This window comes from Anabrus simplex, chromosome 5 (assembly GCF_040414725.1).
Source record: "Anabrus simplex isolate iqAnaSimp1 chromosome 5, ASM4041472v1, whole genome shotgun sequence".
In the NCBI taxonomy this organism is placed as follows: Eukaryota; Metazoa; Arthropoda; class Insecta; order Orthoptera; family Tettigoniidae; genus Anabrus; species Anabrus simplex.
In genome coordinates this window covers 362,870,283-362,889,349 of record NC_090269.1, presented here as the reverse complement: position 1 = coordinate 362,889,349, position 19,067 = coordinate 362,870,283, and positions in this window count along the sequence as shown.

The following is a 19,067-nucleotide window of genomic DNA, read 5'->3' as shown; positions in this document are numbered from 1 at the left end:
ATTATTATTATTATTATTATTATTATTATTATTATTATTATTATTATTATTATTATTATTATATTCAAAATAACTCAGTATGGTACCTTGAGATCCCAGTAGGAGTCCATAAATATCGATTGACTCCCTTCGAAGAAGTTTGGTGTGGGTTCGTTAATACTCTCATTATTTTACTTGTTGTACATCTGTATCCTGTTCATTTCCCAACTAAAATTTTATTGTGAGATCCACAGTGACATCTTGCTTTGTATTGCTGTGAGGCGTGGCGGCGGGAAAAAAGCGCACTCTGTTCTGTTGAGTCTTGTAATTTAGAGTGTTATTAGCAGGGCTCGGAAGTTGAGGACGTATAAATTGCCTGAAGAAGACCTTTAAAAAAACCTAAAATATCCACAAAAAAGATCTAAAACTGGCAAAAAGAAAGGACGTAAACATGCGATCCAAATTAATTCATAATTTTACTTTTAATGACATTTAAAGAAGGAATTTAATGTTCAAAAAGGCAAAATTCTGGTGGTATGTAACGTACAGTACAAAAATATATGAGTGAAATATTACTTCTTTCAGACATTACATATATATATTTTTTTCAATTTGCTTTACGTCGCACCAACACAGATAGGTCTTATGGCGACGATGGGGTAAGAAAGAGCTAGGAGTGAGAACGAAGCGGCCATGGCGTGAATTAAGGTATAGCCCCAGCATTTGCCTGGTGTGAAAATGGGAAACCGAAGAAAATCATCTTCAGGGCTACCGACAGTGGGGTTCGAACCCACTATCTCCCGGATGCAAGCTCACAGCTTATTTAGATTAAGATAATTAAAAAGGGAACTCCTTGTTTGTTAGAAGAGTATTTGCAGAATTTAGAATGAAATATTTGTTTCCACCTAGAATGTTTTTTTTTTTTTTTTTGTTAGTTGCTTTACGTCGCGCCGACACAGATAGGTCTTATGGCGACGATGGGACAGGGAAGGGCTATGAGTGGGAAGGAAGCGGCCGTGGCCTTAATTAAGGTACAGCCCCAGCATTTGCCTGGTGTGAAAATGGGAAACCACGGAAAACCATTTTCAGGGCTGCCGACAGTGGGATTCGAACCTACTATCTCCCGAATACTGGATACTGGCCGCACTTAAGCGACTGCAGCTATCGAGCTCGGTCCACCTAGAATGAATTTAGCGAATCCGCAATGGGCATTCTGGAGAAAGAAATTGAAATTTGTATACTTGGAATCATATTTGGCTTAACCACACTAGGGTTGCAGAAATTGGAATTCGGAAATCTTACCTCAGTAAAGGATTGTCGGTTTACAGACAGCACGTTGAGAAACTTCTCTCCGCATCAACGGATATTGAGCAGGTGAGATCTTCCTCTTCGAAAACACTCATATCAAAATGCTCTCCTTTCAATATTTCACTTATATTGCACATAATTTGATACCCCTGTTTTTTAAGCATTAATTTCATTCACTTCATTTCATTTTCATTTCACTTACTCTCTTGTCAGATATGGTTGAAATACATGTATTTACTATAGAAAATACGTTTAAGAGGTAATTAATTAACTAATGATGATTCGAACTGAGAATAATCGAAAAACGGTCAAGTCGAGAAAAAACCGGGCGAGTTGGCCGTGCGCGTAGAGGTGCGCGGCTGTGAGCTTGCATCCGGGAGATAGTAGGTTCGAATCCCACTATCGGTAGCCCTGAATATGGTTTTCCGTGGTTTCCCATTTTCACACCAGGCAAATGCTGGGGCTGTACCTTAATTAAGGCTACGGCCGCTTCCTTCCAACTCCTGGGCCTTTTGCTATCCCATCGTCGCCATAAGACCTATCTGTGTCGGTGCTACGTAAAGTCCCTAGCAAAAAAAAAGTTACGAAAAAAGGCGTTAAGACATAAAAATGCCGAAAAAGGCAAAAAGGACAAAAAAGAACCCGCCATTTTCTGGCCTACAATGGCCCAGAATAAACATAAATATTGTATGGGCCTCGTCTACGGACAATCGAGAAAAAAAGGATTTTCCTCACCTTCTGAGCCCTAGTTATATTAGTGTGTTGTCAATACGAAGTGAAAGGAAATGGCACTTTTCAACATTAGGAAAAATATAGTAAAATGTGCTTTTCCTGACAAACTAAACAAATCTGGACGAGTAGATATACATGAAGGGAATGAAAGAGCTCTGAAACTAAACGTGGACAACTTGGAAGCCATACTATTAAAACAACCTGGAAACGAGAGTGTAGGGCAGTAGCGGCGATTGGGAATTAGAAGTGGGGGGGGGGGAGAGCATGTACAGACAACAAGAAGTAGGCGGGTTGGTGGGATATTGTCCGCGGGGAGCATATACATCAAACGTGAGAACCTCCCCCCCTACAAAATGGTAAGTTTTTTTATGCTCTCTGAGCGAATTTCGACACAGAGGTAAAGGTTGATAGTTTACCAACTTAAGTGGGGTAATAATAGTTTTTTTGAGATTTTGATTCAATACTATACAATAAAACTTTTATCAAAGGAAAAATACTGAATATATATTACAATTAAATAGAAGTACGGCGTGATTATACAAATAAAATCATTTAGTATTTGACTACACACTAAGAAACTAACAAGCAACAAGTGAGTGAATTATACCTCAGTGTCCATGACCTTGACAAAACGTATACCCCTGCTACCCTTCCTCACAGCACACTACTTGCTGTGGCGCTATACAAATTGGTTAGCCACGACAAACAACATTTTGTGCTTATTTCCGCTATTAATTTTGTTGATAAAGAAAATAAAGGAAAGACTTAGCTGATTTTATTTTAATAGTTCCTATAAATCCTAGTTTCAGCCGGATAAAATGGAATAACAATGGAATGTTTTCTCCAGAAAGTTTTTTTCTGTTTTTAGAAACAACCGTGAAGATATGACTCGCTGCCGGATACTGGTGAACGAAGTCCTGAAAATACCTCCGATAAACGAAGGATTCCGTGTTCACCTTGGGTCCACGGAGTAGATCTAGACGTATAACCGGTCGCGGAACTAACCACGGAGCTACCTCGCTAAAAGTCTGTTCAAGACAGCTACAGGATACATTCAGGACACAAGCTATCAATTCGAAATCCTACCGGCCGTGTGGCATTCAGCCAGTCTTGGTGCCTCTGGTGGTATTGGATACTAAAAATGCATTGGTAGCTTGGATGTAGCGGCATTTCACGTATTTTGGCAGCGTACGTGATGAGTACCTACTGCCTCCTTATTCGTAAAGATGGAACTCTCGCTTGAGCGAGAAGGCTCGGATTGGGGCTAGTACGGAATGCTCCCGTTGCCAGCCTAACTCCACTACTAACATTGTCTAAAAGGCTCAGCATAGATTTTGATGCTGAGCCATGAGCCGCACTACCATAGTCCATTTGGGAGAGGACCGTTGCCGTGTAGAAACGTAGCACCGCATGGTCAGCCACTTTCGAAGTGCCGCTGAGAAACTTAAGCATGTTAAGGGCCGAATTCATAGACAGCACTTATACATAAGTGCCCCTTATAAGCCAAGTTTCATTTCATATTACCTACTTAAGTGCCACACTTATTGCTATAAATGGACCTGCCACACACACTTAAGTGACTCACTTATGTTGCAGCAAGATGGAGGATAATGATTTTGCTGAATATGTTGTACCGAGCTCGATAGCTGCAGTCGCTTAAGTGCGGCCAGTATCCAGTATTCGGGAGATAGTGGTTCGAACCCCACTGTCGGCAGCCCTGAAGATGGTTTCCCGTGGTTTCCCTTTTTTACACCAGGCAAATGCTGGGGCTGTACCTTAATTAAGCCCACGGCCGCTTCCTTCTCACTCCTAGCCCTTTCCTGTCCCATCGTCGCCATAAGAGTTATCTGTGCACACAGTAGAGATGGAAAATCCTGTCGAAATGTAATGTGACCAACAATTTAAAGAAGGTTTCGTTTTAGTAAAGTGAGAGTTATGAATATTATTGTTCCTTTGATTGAGAGAGTGAGCATAACCTCTAGAGGACTTACTATCTCACCATGAAAGATATTGTTTCGAGATTTTATGTCACCTCTTGATTTTAGGTTATTATTATTATCCTCACCATCATTTCCGGTATTTTCCTTAATTAGGCCCTAATTGGGTGTTACAAGTTGATAAGTTATCAAGACTGTAGGCCTATGGAATAGTGAAGAAATACACTGAGTTATAAGAAAAATGAACGTGCTGCACTACCACCATTTATTTTAAGGTTGATTTGTGCTAATTATATGAGGTTAGTCAACCAATCGTTTGCGGGATTATATCAGAAGTTTCTGAAATTATGGTATCGCACATCAAAGCATACTATTACATTTTATTTGGGAAGTAGTTAGGCCTATTACAACGTAAAAGCTACGGATATATTTGTCAAATCCTTAAAAGCGTGTTAAGGCTAAATATTCTTTATTTGGATGAATATTTATACAGGTTCGAATAGGGGCCTACTTGGATAACTATAAACATATTATATTAAGAAAAAAATTAGACTCTGGGCATTTTCGTAGTTTGCATTGTCCACAAGTGTTTCCCACGTCATTCATATTCTGATGAGAAACTGCGTCGGTCTGCTTGTTCTATATTATGTGCATGTACTTTGACACAAGTTCTTGCAGGTGCCGTCTCAGCTCGCTGTTTTTTATCCACTCTGATAACCAAATACAATAATAGATATTTTAACTTCAGAAATGTCGCGCGCGGTCGCACGATGTCCTTCGATAAACAAATTACAATAGATCATCCCACTATTCGGTAGCCAGAACTACACGATCTAGGAAGCATGTGCATGATATGCAGCATTGCTACATATCCAGTGAATACTTACTGTGTCATTGAGTGTGCTCTTTAGGTGTTGTCTATGAAATGTAAACTCATATAAGTGAATACTTATTGTTATTATAAGCGATCCCTTATTACTTAAGGGTTCCACTTATGTATAAGTGCTGACTGTGAATTCGGCCCTAAGTTTCTTCATGCAGGCAGCCTTCATCTGACGGATGTGGGGCTCTCACATCGTCTCTTATCAAAATGGAGACCCAGGAATCTGCAGGTGTCTACCACTGGTAAGACACTGTTTCGCAAGTGGAGCTCTGGTTCCGGATTCACAAGCCGACGTCGACAGAAGTGTACAACTGAGCTTTTTGCCGCTCAAAATCGAAAACCATGTTGCAGGGACCATCCGTCGATTCGGTCGCTTCTACGTCCTATATGTTAACTAAGGGTTTTTAATCAAAACATTCCAATTCTATGGGGTTCAAATGAGTGTTAAATCCGAAAATAAATAATATGCACCTTCTGCTTCTCAGGCAAGTGCCGATACGATTGATATTATACATCTAATTGTATTCTAGGATTGGAGTTGGTCTTGTTAAAAATCATAGAGATCGATTGATCGTTGGCGGGGAATTTAATGCAGTCATCATAGCGGGAATTTTCAGAACTGCACAGCTTTATCTACCCTAGTGAATGGGCTCAAACTGAAAGGCACATAGGAACTACAATCATGATCCGATCCATGCTACAGATATTTTTGCGCTTCTGTAGCATCAAGATTAGGTTGAGTAGATGTCAGTCAAAGTCTACAGGAGTATATTATGTATAAATGCTGACGTGTGTTTAGTCGAATTTTCAGAACACGCAATAAATTGTACCCTTTCTACTAGGTGGGCTGCATCTGTCGGTAGAGTTTAATACATAATCTTCTTATTTCCTCAGGGTCACTTTCAGTTCTTGGCATTTTGGTAAGGTATGAGAGGATTTTAGAAATAAAATGATGTGGTATGATTTATTAATTTATTTTATTCAGAAATAGATAAAGGAAAACGGACCCTGAAAGAATATAACACATTTGCATTTCACAGCGAATTTATAAAAAAAATAATAACGTTTGCACCTAATATTTTTTAATACACTAGGACTCAGGCTTTCCTTCCTCTTAAATAAAAGAGGTCCATAATAAATCAGGATCGGCATGAAATCCTTGTCCATGCAAGGAAAATTACTTATAAGAATATTAACAATCATCCATAAAAGGAGAAGAAACAAGAAAATGAGTTGTTTGTTTTAAACTGTTAAATACAGTTCTGCCTTAGAGTAGCTGTCTCATTGGTTATACCGGTACCTTAAACATCATGTCTTAATAGTATGATCAGTAGTTTCACACGTGGCTTTCTAACACAAGAAATCAAAATAAACTCCAACTGTGTTTACGACGATGACAACAACAGCAGCAACAACAACAAAGTAACGCAAAACTTAAAACATAAAATCACCCTCGATGACCTGAAATGTATTCAACTTTAGAAAAATGTAATAGTAACAAAATAATATGTGTTTAAAGTCAGGATTTCATGCGGTAATGCTTTTTTTACCTCTAAATACACTTTATTATTATTTTTTGACTCGTTATGCCCAACAAAGGAGTGCGTTTGAACTTATTAGCACTTTTTGTTTTTTCTTCTTCTTCTCCCAATGTCTCTTGATCCTCTCACAGTGTTCCCTTTTACGTTATTCAGCATGCTGTATTTAGTCGGGTGGGATTTACAGAAAATCTGTGTTTGTGAATTAAGGTTCTGAATTTCATTCTATCTTGAATTGTTCCTCCATTACTGCCAACTTCACCTACAGCAGGTCTTCACTGATTTCTTTTAGCCAATTATTGTGATTTTTTATTGATAAGTTCAAAATTTTCTTTATGGGCCTGTTATTATCCATTCTATATAAGCGACCGTAAAATTCTAATCGCCGTTTCCTTATGGTACCTGCGATTTTTTTTTTGTAACTTGATAGATTTCATGTGATTTCTTTTTTCACCCAAATTCAATTTTCGCATTGTGGTCCTAAGCTATTCCTGAGGAGTCTCCTTTTTTTGTTTTTCGATCATCTTCATTCAATATTTGCCACCAATTATTATAGTTTGAAATGAATAAATTACTTCTATTTTAACGACAGTGTTATAATGTCGCAATGTTGCCTTTTTTGATATAGTTCTTTTATTGTACCTGTTCCAGGTCATTTTATATGCTCTTTAAAGTTTTACAATTCTTTCTATGTGAGCTTGCTCATTTAACCCTGCTGGTTCAGTAATTTCACCTGGATACTTTAATTTATTTACTTGAGCGATACTTCCATATTTGGTGATTAACGATTGGCTGTTGAAAACCGATCTAGCCCCTTCCATTTACTTTGTCTTTTCATAAGAAATTTGAAGTCCTGTTTTGGGTGCTATTTCATGGAGTTTTTCTACAGACTGGATTGCTTCCTCTCTGTTGTGTGATAGGAGAGCATTATTATTATTATTATTATTATTATTATTATTATTATTATTATTATTACTGAATTCTGCACTCAAGATCTAAGGTAATCTCACATCACCTACACTGATAACAATGCATTCATAGTTGTTCATCTCAACTTTCTTTAAATAAAGAAACGTGTTGCTAGATGGATAAATAAATACCTATGACCAAAGCGAGCCAAATTACAAAAATGCGAAATCTCTGGCTTCCTCCTAATTTGAAATAACTCATCTTTTAAAAGTATTTATACTCACCTTTTATCCTATCCAAGAAGTGTTAGTAGAACAATTTATGAGCATAAAATTACACAACTGGCTCAAACATTGGTATCAGTGAGTGGTTTACGAAAACTTTAGGGCCTCTTACAAGAGCAGTCTAGTCTGAACTTTACAAGGAATATATTTCTGCCAATAATTGGACGAAACACCATGAAGGCCTCTCCCAGGATGCAATTAAAATGACGGCTAATGCCACTCTGGTAAGAACTTGTAACTTTACTGGTAATATTAATACCGGTAAATGATCATAAGTAAAATTACTCAAAACTAATTAAAATAACTGAAATAAATTAAATTAATAATTAATCGAAATGTCCGCAATATGGGCGCCAGATTTCACCAGAATGGATCCCTCGAATTTTAATAGAGCATGATAATAATTATTTCTCTCCCAGGGCGTGTACATAAGCTGCGTACTGGTACATCTGCTTCAGGCCTTACCTAACATTCTGAAAACGACTAAATAGGAGGGAACTGCACATAGGTTCTTAAAAAAACTCCACTAATTCTAAAACAACTAACTATATTCTCAATAATACCCGTGCATGAGCACCTCATCAACACACCAAAATATACATATAACACACACACAAAATATTGCTGGAAGACACCATATTTACAATAACAACAATAAAGACAGTGGGGAAAACGAAAGCGAGGACTAAGCCACCATTTGTAGTTAGTCCGTTGAACAATGTACATATATGTAGATAAGTTCCCTTCACTGTCTCTGTATAAACACGACTTGCCGATTCTCATAATCGGCACTTATTATATCACACAGATACTGCACCTCATAATACTGTGTTCACTGACTCTTACACTTGTTTTAAAGATATATTCACTTGAGCAACACACGCTTGTCGTTCCTGAACATAAATTATGGAATGTCTGAGATAGCTGTCACCAACATATAACAGCCTACCAGGCCGCCACAAAGTGATGTAATACCCAGTGACTAAGCACTCCACAGTTTGTAGGTCATCCACGTTCCACGAACATAAAAAGACTACGTTCCACGAACGTTTGACGTCTAGTCCAGTCCAGTCTAGTATAGTGCAACAGTGTCACTCCAGTACCGTATCAGAAGTTGTAAGTGTACCAGTGCACCCCTCGCCGTATCACCACGTGCCTAAATAGACATCAGCTTTCCCCATCCTCTCACATGATTCGCCTGGATTGATCCTGGCCAACCAATCATGAGTAGATCCTCATGTCAAGACCACGCCCCGAATCTATTCCTGGCCCCAAGACAATAACACTATCAACGGACTCGGGTGTTTCACATGAGTCATCGGAACTTTTCGACTACAATAACAAGTCCACCTCATCAGACACTGGGATGCCCGCATGAGTCATACAAATTTTCCGAGTTATGAATGGCCGTGTTTTCCCAACCGTTGTACAAAACAAATTACTCACCTTCCAGATTACATTATTCAGAATAACGTACAAATGAAATAATAATAATAATAATAATAATAATAATAATAATAATAATAATAATAATAATTCGAATACTGACAATAATTATATCTCACTTATAAATACAATGCGAGGGCGTGATACATGTACTATCACAAACTTTGCTGCCGGTTAGATCTATAGATGATAGCATCTATCGGCGTTGCCACAGAGAGAAAGACACACTAGCTCACGTCCTGGGATCGTACACACATGGTAAAATACTGAGAAATCATAGACACCGTCGAGTAAGATCTTTAATTGCAGATGAACTTCGAAGGAAAGGTTATACCGTTCATGCAGAAGTCCATGGCATATCCTCAGATGGCAGCACTAGATGCATATATATGATTGCTCTTGAAAAATAGGAAGGAGAAAGGGAGATGGTCGAACGATTGCACAATGTCAATAAAGTACTTAAAATACGAGCAAGAGATCGTCAAAATTATACTGCTGAAATGTCATCACTATACAACCTCATTCGACATACGATTATGGAACCACTAGTGGCATGAGAGAGAAAGTGAGGGGAAGCAAAAATAAAGCGTATTTCTAAGCTGACACCGCCAAGTGGTGGAGTCTATCGATCTTTATATATTCGGTGATGTAGATTTGTAGCGATCGAGAAAGGGTGTGTCAGCTGTTGTAATGATGGTCGATTTCCAGTCAGGTTAGTCTTGTATATATTGTGGGAGAGCAAAATCACTGTTTCGGTTCCCTATAAACCCCCACTCCATTCCGTGAATTTGAAATGGTATGGACCTTAAAACCTACCTTTGGACAGGTTGATGTTAAATATAAAGTTTGGTGGAAATGTCTTCACTAGTTTTCAAGTTATCTATATATATATAAAAGTCATTGTATGTATGTGGGTGGGTGGGTGGGTGGGTGGGGTTTGTACCACATCTCCTCCCAAACCATTGGAGCGATTTCAACCAAATTTGATACACTTATGATTTGGTATCAGGAGACAAACCGCGTGGGGGTAAGACATCCCAAACACCCCTGAGGGCGGGGGGGCGAGGGGGGTCATATATAAAAATATAGTAATTTAGGGATATCTCGACACGCTAAGCAAAAACCTATAATTTTGATAATGCTTTATTTGCAAAATAGTTCAATTTTTACCTGGTGAATTTGTAGACAGTTAGTGTATGTTTTCTATTATTTATGGCCAAAAATAAAACTTCATATCATTGTAAATTAGAAAAGAAATAAACGATGCAAAAATGTCCACTTCTCCCGCACTTAGGGAGAACCTGACACTAGGTAGGACCTCGGAAGAGTTACACAGCTATTGTACACAGTGGGCACATATAAACTGTTCGTCGTTTCCATTTTCTACACACATCTCGTGGAACCATTTCCTGCATTCCCCACTACACTGGACCCATGCCTCATTTCGGTTGTCGTCATAGAAATAGCCATCACATACTGCGCAGTAATTCTCAGAGCAATTAAGACTGCTTGAGGAAATAGCTTCCCCACTACCAACACGCCGAGTTCTCGTTGTTTTGTTTAGATTTGAGGGATTCTGTTCATTTCCTCGTTTCCTCTTCCTTAACTTTTGTCGGTAATCCTGAGAAGTCACCATGGCGGATTCTTGCACTCTTCTTCCTCTTCCTTTTCCAGATAGGAGTCTTAATATAGGAACAGGAGATAACTCCTGGACTGAGCAACTCGGAGGTGTAAATGCAGGTGAGGCTTCATGTTCCTGTGATAATGTAGGACTACTGGCCTTAGTTTCGACAGCAATATCTTCTCCAACATGTACGTGATTTGAACCATTTTCGTCTTGCACAAGGTCGTATTCAAAAATGTCTTCTTGGAGGATATCGGGATTGTACGGATAAATGACAGTGTCGAGATCTCCCACGCTTGTCATGTCGACATCTCCCCGAGTTATATTGGCAGGCAAGAGGTGGCAGCACTTACCACGCTGAATGATTGGCGATTTGGAAATGACATGGCCGCTTCTCCAAAACGTGCTTTGTGCGCCTAACCTCAAACATTGCCTTAAAAATATCGCATATCTACGTATTTCGTTCTACAACCTACTCATTATCTTATAGTACGTTACTTTTACATCATATATCACTTACATACTCACCTTCAACTATTCAGATGTCTTGTATTTATAGTGATAATCGTCTGCTACCAGGATCACCATGAGCACAACACCCTACCGCTCCAATACATGTAGTTACTAGTTCGACCTGTAGAGTACTGTGGTTACCAGGGGCGCTAAGCTTAAAAGTGTCGAGTTCTCCCTCATGTCGGGATCTCCCCAAGTTACCTTAAATGAAAATAGTGTCGAATCCATACTTTTCGGGGTCGCTGAGATGAATAGTGACACTCTGATATTTTTAAAAGTTCCAAGTTCAGCCCCCTTTGGGGTAGGGGCGAGGGGGGAGTGATATATACAAAAAATCGAAAATAGTGTCAAATACATAGTTTTCGGGGTCGCCAAAGTGAATAGCGACACTCCGGATTTTTGGTATCAGGAGACAAACCACGTGGGGGTAAGACACCCCAGGAAACCTTAGCGGCGGGGGGGGGGGCGAGGGGGGTCATATATAAAAATAAATGAAAATAGTGTCGAATCCATACTTTTCGGGGTCGCTGAGATGAATAGTGACACTCCAATTTTTTTAAAGTCCAAGTTCAGCCCCTTTGGGGTGGGGGCGAGGGGGGAGTGATATATATAAATAATCGAAAATAATGTCGAATACATAGTTTTCGGGGCCGCCAAAGTGAATAGCGACACTCCGGATTTTTGGTATCAGGAGACAAACCGCGTGGGGGTAAGACATCCCAAACACCCCTGGGGGCGGGGGGGCGAGGGGGATCATATATAAAAATAAATGAAAATAGTGTCGAATCCATACTTTTCGGGGTCGCTGAGATGAATAGTGACACTTAAATTTTTTTAAAGTCCAAGTTCAGCCCCCTTTGAGGTGGGGGAGAGAGGGAGTGATATATACAAATAATCGAAAATAATGTCGAATACATAGTTTTCGGGTTCGCCAAAGTGAATAGCGACAATCCGGATTTTCAGTATCAGGAGACAAACCACGTGGGGGGTAAGACACGCCAGGAACCCTTAAGGGCGGGGGGCGAGGGGGTCATAAATAAAAATAAACGAAAATAGTGTCGAATCCACACTTTTCGGGGTCGCTGAGATGAATAGTGACACTCCGATTTTTTTTAAAAGTCCAAGTTCAGCCCCCTGTTAGGGTGAGGGCGAGGGGGGAGTGATATATACAAATAATCGAAAATAGTGTCAAATACATAGTTTTCGGGGTCGCCAAAGTGAATAGCGACACTCCGGATTTTTGGTATCAGGAGACAAACCACGTGGGGGTAAGACACCCCAGGAAACCTTAGCGGCGGGGGGGAGGCGAGGGGGGTCATATATAAAAATAAACGAAAATAATGTCGAATCCATACTTTTCGCGGTCGCTGAGATGAATAGTTACACTCCGAATTTTTTAAAAGTCCAAGTTCAGCCCCCTTTGGGGTGGGGGCGAGGGGGGAGTGATATATACACATAATCGAAAATAGTGTTGAGTCCATACTTTTCGTGGTCGCTTAGGTGAATAGTGACGTCCCGGGAATTTTTAAATTCCAAGTTCAACGCCCTTTAGGGTGGGGGACAAGGGGGGAGTGATGTATAAAAATAATCGAAAAGAATGTCGAGTACTCTTCGGGGTCGCTGAGATGAATATTGACACTCCGGATTTTTACTATCAGGGGACAAACCACTTAGGTTAGGGCACCCCAGGAACACATAGGGGCGGGGGGCGAAGGGGTGAGATATAAAAATCATCGAAAGTAGTGTCGAATGCATACTTTTGGGGTCGGTTAGATGAATAGTGACATCCCGGGATTTTTTAAAGTCCAAGTTCATCCCCCTTTGGGGCGGGGAGCAAGGGGGGTGAGATATAAAAATAATAGTATTTAGTGTCAAATATACAGTTTTCGGGGTCGCCGAGGTGAATAATAACACTCCGGAATTTTAATATCGGGAGACAAACCACGTGGGAATAAGACACCCCAGGAACCATTAGGGGGGGGCGGGGGGCTTGAGATATGAAAATCATCAAAGTAGTGTCGAATTCATACTTTTTGGGGTTGCTGAGATGAATAGTGACACTCCAATTTTTTTAAGTCCAAGTTCAGACCCTTTGGCGTGGGGGCGAGGGGGAAGTGATATATACATGTAATCGAAAATTGTGTCGAATACGTTGTTTTCGGGGTCGCCAAAGTGAATAGCGAAACTCCGGATTTTTAGTATCAGGAGACAAACCACGTGGGGATAAGACACCCCTGGAACTATTAGGGGCGGGGGGCAAGGGGGGGTCATATATAAAAATAAACGAAAATAATGTCGAATCCATACTTTTCGGGGTCGCTTAGATGAACAGTGACATCCCGGGAAATTCTTAATTTCAAGTTCAGCCCCCTTTAGGGTGGGGGGCAAGGGGGAGTGATATATAAAAATAATCGTAATTAGTGTCGAATCCACAGTTTTTAGGGTCGCTGAGGTGAATAGTGGCACTCTAGACATTTAAAGTTCAAATTAAGGCCCCTTTTGTGGTGAGTGGTTAGGAAGGGAGTTAGATATAAAATAATCGAAAATAATGTCACATCCATGGTTTTAGGTGTCGCTTAAATGAGGAGTGACACTCCGGTTGTCGTTTATGTCCAAGTTGATACCCAATTGCCAGGCGGGTGAGAAGGAGTCAAGAACAGAAAATATCCAAATGACCGATATTAGGGATGTTTTTTGTACGTTCCAGTATAACTGTCAGCAGAACTTAATACGAATATTACCTACTACCTGAAAAAAAAAATACTAAGGGGGAAAGACACCCCTTGAAGCCTTGGATAAGGGTACGAAATGTAATTAAGACTGAAAATGACCGATATTAGTGTTGAATCCATACGTTTCGGGACTACGGGAACAATTTAAAACAAACTTGGTCACTTATGACTTATTATCAGGAGACGACGTGCGTGGAGGTATGACAACCCTAGCACACCTACGGCGGGATGAGATGTAGAAATAATCGAAAATATTGTCGAATCCATTCTTTTCGGGGTCGCTGAGATGAATAGTAACGCTCTAATTTTTTTAGAAGTCAAATTTCGCATAGCGGTGAGAAAAAGTGAAAAACAAAATTTCGAAAATGACCGAGAGAATGGACGCATGTGTGTATACTGGACCTACTGTCTAGAGACATATACGCTAGGGGTAAGAGACTCCTATCCTCTAAAGTAGGGGCGAAATGTAAATATTAACCGAAAATGACCGAAATTTGTGTCTAATCCATAGTTTTCGGGGTCGCTGAGATGAACTGTAACACTCTGGATGCCGTTTAAGATAAAGCTCAGTCCTACTCGGCAGGCGGATGAGAAATGGCAAAAAATTGAAAACGTCCAAAGGGACAGAGTTTAAGGATGTGTGTATGTTTTAGCATATCTCTCAATCAAACTTGGTATACACATGACTTACTATATAGAAAACATTACTGTGGGGGTCAGATACACTTAGCCCCCGCTGATGTTGGAGAATGAGAGGGGCTGACTTGCAAAAATAAGGAAAATAACCAATATTAATGTCGAAATCCATTGTTTATGTGTCGCTGATACCAACTGTGACGCTGTGGATAGCGTTTAAGTCCACGTTCAGCCTCCATCGAGGCAGGAGCTGAGAAGGGCTTAAAAGTAAATAGTATAAAATGACCGAGATTAGTGTCTACTCGAAAATTAAATACTCTAAAACTTGAAATCAGATACATCTAAATAACTATAAAACTACATGATAAGTTGTAAAATCAACATCTCAAAAAGAATTCTATAAGCATTCACTTCACACTCAACTAACTGGTAATACAAATATTAAAGGTAAACATTCAAAAACTATCCGGGCAACGCCGGGTACTACAGCTAGTAAGAAATAAACTTTACACGCACCCGATTTTGATTTGAGTCCGTTGGGACTTGTCCTGAAAAACCGTCCGTTAATGAATCTCCCTTATTAATCCTCCTATCGAAATGATGCACATGAGAAAAAAGTTTTAGAAATTGATTTCCTTTAAGGATGATATATTTCCATTAATTTTGGATGTGCACATTTTGTGGGAGTGCAAAATCATAGTTTCGGTTTCGGATAAACCCCCAGTAAGTTTAGGTATTCAGAAATAATATTGGCCCTAAAATCTACCCAAGGACAGATGGATTCTAAATATGAAGCTTGGTAGAAATATATCCAGTAGTTTTCAAGTTATAAGAACTCAGACAAACAAACAGACAGACACCAAAGCTAAAAAAATAAGATGGTATTTATTACACATGAAACGGATAACTGTATGGAAATTTTGCCAAAATAGTCAATCTACAGACACATGGTCGTTTCGATTTTATTTATATAAATGATGATGGTAATAATAATAATAATAATAATAATAATAATAATAATAATAATAATAATAATAATAATAATAATAATAATAATAATAATGTTTTTACGTCCCACTAACTACTTTTGATGGTTTTTAGGGACGGCGAGGTGCCGGATTTTTTTCCGCAGGAGTTCTTTTACGTGCCAGTAAAGCTACCGTTATGCGGCTGACGTATTTGAACACCTTCAAATACCACCGGACTGAGAGAACCGGTCAGGGAAGGAGGAAATATGGACGAGGATGTCGTCACGTTCACTTAATATTGGGACAAAATACAAAAATTAATGAAAATCTTCTTACGTAGTGGGGTCTGATGGCTTTGGGGTCATTCTGAGACTTGTTCTCAAACACTACACACACCGTCGTTGATATCATCACGGCCCCGTGGTGTAAGGGTAGCGTGGCTGCTTCTTACCCGGAGGCACCGGGTTTGATTCCCAGCTTGGACCTGAGCATTTTTTATTACAATTGAGAAGCTTTCTGACAGTGAGATAGCGGCCCCAGTCTAGAAAGCCAAGAATAACGGCCGAGAGTTTTCATTATGCTAACCACACGACATTCCGTAATCTTCAGGCCTTTGAGCTGAGCAGCGGTCGCTTGTTAGGCCAAAGCCCTTCGGGACTGTTGCACCTTCGCGTTTGGGGGAGAGGGGGGATGGATAGACTACATGTGTGGACTGTTTAAAACACGCATCAATGCGTGCTTTCGCAAGGGGGTAAACATTGAAATTGTCTTCTTACGTAACCTTGACCTCAGCTATTGAATTTACAGTTGAGGAGCTATCTGACGATGAGATAGCGGCCCTGGTCTAAAGAGCCAAGAATAACGACAAAGAAGATTCGTCATCGTCGTTTCGATTAAACAATACCTCGTAATCTGCAGGTCTTCGGGCTGAGCAGCTGCTGGCCGAGGTACAATAACCAACAGTATCTGAGTAGCAATCAAGACCTCTCACATTCCTAGATACAAATCACAGATAAAAAACACGGGGTCAATGTGTCATGTATCACATGTCACTATTATCAATTACATTATGCGCACGTGCACATTCCTGTAGTGATAAGCTTACTCGTCTCACGGTTGGTCAATTGGGCACAGATACTGCATTTATGTTGAGTTCGTACGAATATATGCTCATCTCAGCAACTGAGTAACAAAGCTATACAGTTCGTGAGAAATATGTAAACTATATTCTCAGCTCATGATCAGTTACAAGATCTGACAGGCATAACATTCATTCTTTCTTTCTCAGTCCGTTTACCATCCATGGTTTGTTTTTCCCTCGGACTCAGCGAGGGATCCCATCACTACCGCCTCAAGGGCAGTGTCCTGGAGCGTGAGTCTTTGGGTCGGTGGAGGAGGACCAGTACCTCGCTCAGGAGACCTCACTTGCTATGCTGAACAGGGGCTTTGGGGGGGGGGGGGGTGATTGGAAGGGATGGACAAGGAAAAGGGAAGAAAGCGACCGTGGCCTTATGAAGTTAGGCAGGAGAAGTGGGAAACTACGGAAAACCACTTCGAGGATGGCTGAGGTGGGAATGAAACCCCCCTCTTCTCAAATCACCTCCCGAGGCTGAGTGAACTCCGTTCCAGCTCTCGGTGGTGGTGGTGGTGCTTTTTGTTTTTAGAGGAAGTACGACTAGGTAATCATCCTCTCTGAACAAATTAGTGGGACATAAATTTAAAATAAAACAAAATTATATATTCAACAAAAAAATTTTGAAAGTCAGTACAAAATAAAACAATTTTTTTAATTAGGCCGAAAAATTACTGACGAATCAAAAGAAAACGTGCGTTCCCTAAGTAACAGTACACTTGTAATTTACATACCCTTGATTAATCCACTGATGCACATACGAGTAAAGGGGATGACGAGATCAGCAGTAGTCGCGTCATCGGCTGGTATGCGTTCGAGTGTTTCTACCACTTTTCAAATTTTGTGGCAGAGCCGGGAATCGAACACGCGCCTCCGGGGTGATAGCCAATCGCACTAACCACTACACCACAGAGGCGGCTTATAACACTCACTCACTCTTAATCGTCGAGAAATCTCCATTAGCCTATATTCATAGTCGAAAATACTCTCCACCAAAGCATTGACGCTGACACGAAGATAAAGGTTTCATCCATTTTCTAGAATAGAATATGTGAATTCAATTGCTCATTGAGATGTGGATTTCGAAATTTGGGTGAGTTTCATTCTCCACAGAGATAGGAGATTGTGGAGGCGCTTACTTAATTGACAGAGTCTTGCAGACTGTCTATAGCGAAGATGTAGTCTATGTATGTATATTTCTTAGGGAAAATACGAAGTAGCGTAATACGTACATTCTTAATTTAAATCATGTCTGGCCCAATGGTTGAATGGTAAGAGTCATGGGCCTTTGGTTCAAGAGGTTGCGGGTTCGATTCTCGACTGGGTCACGGATTTCGACGTTAATTGGGTAATTCCTTTGAATCGGAGATCGGGTGTGTGGCGCCTTCAGCATTAGAATTCATCATAGGTAGCTCCCCATCCTCACAGACACGTAGGTCTCGTCATTTCAAGGCTTCTCCGGAGGCCATACGCCTTTGAAAACAATTCATATCATAGGATAAATACGGTTTTCAAGAGACTTCCTCGGATTCGCAAAGCTGACTTTCGATTATGGTTTTGAGGGGATGTGCGACTAGGCAACCAACCCCTTTCAATAACAAAGAAAAATATGTCCGGATCCATGGCTAAATGGTTGACGTGCTGGCCTTTGGTCCGGCAGGGTCGGAAATTTTTAACCATAATTGGTTAATTTCGCTGGTGCAGGGACTGGGAGTATGTGTCGTCCTCATCATCATTTCATCCTCATCACAACACGCAGGTCTCCTACGGGAGTCAAATCGAAAGACCTGCATCTGGCGAGCCTAACTTGTCCTCGGACACTCCCGGCACTAAAAGCCATACGCCATTTCCATTTAAAGGAAAAAAAAAATGGAAGAGGTCTATCTCCATCGAAGAATGGGTGCATTGGCGAAAGGGCTAGTGTGAAAATCGGAAACCACGGAAAACTATCTTCAGGGCTGTCGACAGTGGGGCTCGAACCCACTACCTCCCGATTACTGGATACTAGCCGCACTTAAGCGACTTCAGCTATCAAGCTCAGTCAAATGTTAATTAAGGCTACGGTCCCTTCTTTCCCACTCCTTGTCTTTCCCTATCACATCGTCACCATAAGACTATCTGCGTCGGTGCGACGAAAAACAAATTGTGAAATAAATCAAGCTTACAACTGTACGACTCTACCTTCAATCATCTCGTTTGATGACATACGACCATATCGATGTATTTAGACGTATTTCCACAATAAGTTATTATTAATAATGAATAGGCGTAAATACTGTAAAATTCTCTGTTCTATTTCTGAAGTAATAGACTACTAAAGTCTTGGTAGAAGGTTTTTCTTAACGTCTACTAATCTAATATGCTCACTCTTTTCACTGTCCGACTCGTTGGCTGAATGGTCAGCGTACTGGCCTTCAGTTGAGAGGGTCCCGGGTTCGATTCCCGG